We start from the raw sequence: 5,106 nt of genomic DNA on the forward strand, positions 1-5,106 counted from the left end.
TTCCAATATAATGGGAAAGCATTTATTCTACATACCCGGTTTCGGAAATGAGTGAGAAAATTTGACACAAACGAGCGCGACGAACGATGACAGGGCGATGATAAGATGGTTTTTCTTCGTTGGGAGGCCTCAGTTCAGTCAAACGGAACACATTTTTGCATTGGTAATGAGATCCGTCTGAAGGAACAACAAATATTTAATAAAAATAATTGGAAAATATTGATTCCGGATAACCGAATTGGAACCTGGAAGACAATGGAAAATATCTGTTGAGTCTTCAATTTCACTCTCCACAGTGTGTTACACTTGATCGGAAATTCTGAAGATAAAATATGTTTAAATACAAATCGTCAATCGTTAAGTCATCGACGTGTCAAGTAATCAAGTCGTCAAATAATTAGGTAGTCAAATAGTCAAATCGTTTCGTCGTCAAGACGTCAAGTCGTCAAGTCGTCGAGTCGTCAAATCGTCAAGTCGTCAAGTAGCCAATTTGCCAAGTCATAATGTCGTCAGGTCGTCAAGTCATCAAATCAACGAATTGTAAAGTCGTCAAGTCGTCAAGTCGTCAAGTCGTCAAGTCGTCAAGTCGTCAAGTCGTCAAGTCGTCAAGTCGTCAAGTCGTCAAGTCGTCAAATTGTCAAATCGTCAAGTCGTCAAGTCGTCGAATCGTCAAGTCGTAAAGTAGTCAATTCGTCAAGTCAAAATGTCGTCAGGTCGTCGAATTGTCAAGTCGTCAAGTCGTCAAGTCGTCAAGTCGTCAAGTCGTCAAGTCGTCAAGTCGTCAAGTCGTCAAGTCGTCAAGTCGTCAAGTCGTCAAGTCGTCAAGTCGTCAAGTCGTCAAGTCTTCAAGTCACAAAGTCGTCAAGTCATCAAATCCTCAAGTCGTCAAGTCGTCAAGTCGTCAAGTTGTCAAGTTGTCGAGTTGTCAAGTCGTCAAGTCGTCAAGTCGTCAAGTCGTCAAATCGTCATGTCGTCAAGTCGTCAAGTCGTCAAGTCGTCAAGTCGTCAAGTCGTCAAGTCGTCAAGTTGTCAAGTCATCAAGTCGTCAAGTCGTCAAGTCGTGTAGTTGTCAAGTCACCAAATCGTCAAGTCGTCAAGTCGTCAAGCCGTCAAGTTGTCAAGTCGTCAAGTCGTGTAGTTGTCAAGTCATCAATTCGTCAAGTCGTCAAGTCGTCAAGTCGTCAAGTCGTCAAGTCGTCAAGTCGTCAAGTCGTCAAGTCGTCATGTCGTCAAGTTGTCAAGTCATCAAGTCGTCAAGTGGTCAAGTCGTCAAGTCGTATAGTTGTCAGGTCATCAATTCGTCAAGTCGTCAAGTCGTCAAGTCGTCAAGTCGTCAAGTTGTCAAATCGTCAAGTCGTCAAGTCTTCAAGTCGTCAAGTCGTAAAGTCGTCAAGTCGTCAAGTCGTCAAGTCGTAAAGTCATCAAGTCGTCAAGTCGTCAAGTTGTCAAGTCATCAAGTCGTCAAGTCGTCAAGTCGTCAAGTCGTGTAGTTGTCAAGTCACCAAATCGTCAAGTCGTCAAGTCGTCAAGCCGTCAAGTTGTCAAGTCGTCAAGTCGTGTAGTTGTCAAGTCATCAATTCGTCAAGTCGTCAAGTCGTCAAGTCGTCAAGTTGTCAAGTCGTCGTGTCGTCAAGTCGTCAAGTCGTCAAGTCGTCAAGTCGTCAAGTCGTCAAGTCGTCAAGTCGTCAAGTCGTCAAGTCGTCAAGTCGTCAAGTCGTCAAGTCGTCAAGTCGTCAAGTCGTCAAGCCGTCAAGTCGTGAAGTCGTCAAGTCGTCAAGCCGTTAAGTCATCAAGTCGTCGAGCCGTCATGTCGTCAAGTCGTCAAGTCGTCAAGTCGTCAAGTCGTCAAGTCGTCAAGTCGTCAAGTCGTCAAGTCGTCAAGTCGTCAAGTTGTCAAGTCGTCAAGTCGTCAAGTCTTCAAGTCGTCAAGTCGTAAAGTCGTCAAGTTGTCAATTCGTCAAGTCGTTAAGTCGTCAAGTCGTCAAGTCATCAAGTCGTCAAGTTGTCAAGTCGTCAAGTCGTCAAGTCGTCAAGTCGTGTAGTTGTCAAGTCACCAAATCGTCAAGTCGTCAAGTCGTCAAGCCGTCAAGTTGTCAAGTCGTCAAGTCGTGTAGTTGTCAAGTCATCAATTCGTCAAGTCGTCAAGTCGTCAAGTCGTCAAGTTGTCAAGTCGTTGTGTCGTCAAGTCGTCAAGTCGTCAAGTCGTCAAGTCGTCAAGTCGTCAAGTCGTCAAGTCGTCAAGTCGTCAAGTCGTCAAGTCGTCAAGTCGTCAAGTCGTCAAGTCGTCAAGTCGTCAAGCCGTCAAGTCGTGAAGTCGTCAAGTCGTCAAGCCGTTAAGTCATCAAGTCGTCGAGCCGTCATGTCGTCAAGTCGTCAAGTCGTCAAGTCGTCAAGTCGTCAAGTCGTCAAGTCGTCAAGTCGTCAAGTCGTCAAGTTGTCAAGTCGTCAAGTCGTCAAGTCTTCAAGTCGTCAAGTCGTAAAGTCGTCAAGTTGTCAATTCGTCAAGTCGTTAAGTCGTCAAGTCGTCAAGTCATCAAGTCGTCAAGTTGTCAAGTCGTCAAGTCGTCAAGTCTTCAAGTCGTCAAGTCGTAAAGTCGTTAAGTCTTCATGTCGTCAAGTCTTCAAGTCGTCAAGTCGTCAAGTCGTCAAGTCGTCTAGTCGTCAAGTCGTCAAGTCGTCAAGTCGTCAAGTCGTCAAGTCGTCAAGTCGTCAAGTCGTCAAGTCGTCAAGTCGTCAAGTCGTCAAGTTGTCAAGTCATCAATTCGTCAAGTTGTCAAGTCGTCAAGTTGTCAAGTCATCAATTCGTCAAGTCGTCAAGTCGTAAAGTCGTAAAGTCGTAAAGTCGTAAGTCGCCAATTCGTCAAGTCGTCAAGTTGTCAAGTCGTCAAGTCGTCAAGTCGTCAAGTCGTCAAGTCGTCAAGTCGTCAAGTCGTCAAGTCATCAAGCCGTCAATTCGTCAAGTCGTCAAGTCGTCAAGTCGTCAAGTCGTCAAGTCGTCAAGTCGTCAAGTCGTCAAGTCGTCAAGTCGTCAAGTCGTCAAGTCGTTAAGTCGTCAAGTCATCAAATCGTCAAGTCGTCAAGTCGTCAAGTCGTCAAGTCGTCAAGTCGTCAAATTGTCAAGTCGTCAAGTCGTCAAATTGTCAAATCGTCAAGTCGTCATGTCATCAAGTCGTCAAGTCATCAAGTCGTCTAGTCGTCAAGTTGTCAAGTCGTCAAGTCGTCAAGTCGTCAAATCGTCAAATCGTCAAATCGTCAAGTCTTCAAGTCGTCAAGTCATCATGACGTCAAGTCGTCAAGTCGTCATTTCGTCAAGTCGTCAAGTCGTCAAGTCGTCAAGTCGTCAAGTCGTCAAGTCGTCAAGTCGTCAAGTCGTCAAGTCTTCAAGTCGTCAAGTCGTCAAGTCGTCAAGTCGTAAAGTCATCAAGTCGTCAAGTCGTCAAGTCGTCAAATCAGCAAGTCGACAAGTTGTCAAGTCGTCAAATCGTCAAGTCGTCAAATCGTCAAGTCGTCAAGTCGTCAAGTCGTCAAGTCGTCAAATTGTCAAGTCGTCAAGTCGTCAAGTCGTCAAGTCGTCAAGTCGTCAAGTCGTTAAGTCGTCAAGTCGTCAAGTCGTTAAGTCGTCAAGTCGTCAAGTCGTCAAGTCGTCAAGTCGTCAAGTCGTCAAGTCGTCAAGTCGTCAAGTCGTCAAGTCGTCAAGTCGTCAAGTCGTCAAGTCGTCAAGTCGTCAAGTCGTCAAGTCGTCAAGTCGTCAAGTCGTCAAGTCGTCAAGTCGTCAAGTCGTCAAGTCGTCAAGCCGTCAAGTCGTCAAGTCGTCAAGTCGTCAAGTCGTCAAGTCGTCAAGTCGTCAAGTCGTCGAGTCGTCAAGTCGTCAAGTCGTCAAGTCGTCAAGTCGTCAAGTCGTCAAGTCGTCAAGTCGTCAAGTCGTCAAGTCGTCAAGTCGTCAAGTCGTCAAGTCGTCAAGTCGTCAAGTCGTCAAGTTGTCTAGTCGTCTAGTCGTCTAGTCGTCAAGTCGTCAAGTCGTCAAATCTTCAAGTCGTCAAGTCGTCAATTTGTCAAGCTTTTAACTCGTTAAGTCCTCATGTCTAGCTTTTAGTGATCTAGTCGTTAAATTTTCGAGCCTTCAAATCGTCTTCTAGTGTTTTGCAAATGTCTTTAAATAAGTAAATTTTAATAGATATTTTTGTTTAATCAAAATTTTTGTAAGTTCTTAGAACTGAAAAACTGTATCTTGAATACATATGCTTACACATAAATGAAGTTTGATCAAACTTTATCTTTTAAAAACGGTCAGCAGCTCTGACCGATTCAAATGCTATCATTTCGATACACCAAAAAGCAGTTAAATGATGAGCGTTAAATTATGCTGCTTCTGACGGCTGCTTTCCTCACATATTTTCGGGCAACCGGCAGATGATTCTTTCCGCGTTTTGTAAAAGCTGGATTATGACCAAAATAATGACGTCGCAAAATTTTTGATGAACCTATTTGATAAATGTTTTATGTATATATCGGCAGCGGTCGCTCGGTTCAAATGTCTGCATCTTTCAAACAAATCAAAATATTGAAAGACAAACATAGCTCTGCAAGATGGAACTCGGTAGTAAATTGGTGGAAATGGTCAGTAGCCGGTTCTGATGGGTTCGGAAGCACTGCGAGCTGGACTTCTGACGCAGGATAAACGATGAATCATTTATGCTCGTTACTTGCAAACTGTGGGCATGCCAGCTCAGCAGAAGCTTTCCGGTTTCCTTTCGGATACAGATCGCTGCCTTTTTGGACAGGATAGACGCGGCGAGATTCTCAGGAAGCTTCAGGCACGCGAGGACGAGGAGGGTGTTGTTGATGCATTTGCATACATCATCATGCGCGCCGTGAGCTTCCTCCCGAGTAGCTAAGAGAGAGCACAGTGGGAACACTTCTGCCGATTCTCGGGATAGTCGTTTGCTGGTCTGCTGAGCTGCACCGGAAATCCTTCACTCTGGCCCACTATCGGTGGTCGGACTATCGCACATCGAGCTGGTCCCGGCGACCTAATGGCTATATTCGCTTCCTTTTTGCTGGCCAGCTTTTGCAGCAACAACACAGGCAAAAGTGCGATGATGGATC

Source organism: Uranotaenia lowii, chromosome 2, assembly GCF_029784155.1.
Source record: "Uranotaenia lowii strain MFRU-FL chromosome 2, ASM2978415v1, whole genome shotgun sequence".
Taxonomy (NCBI): Eukaryota; Metazoa; Arthropoda; class Insecta; order Diptera; family Culicidae; genus Uranotaenia; species Uranotaenia lowii.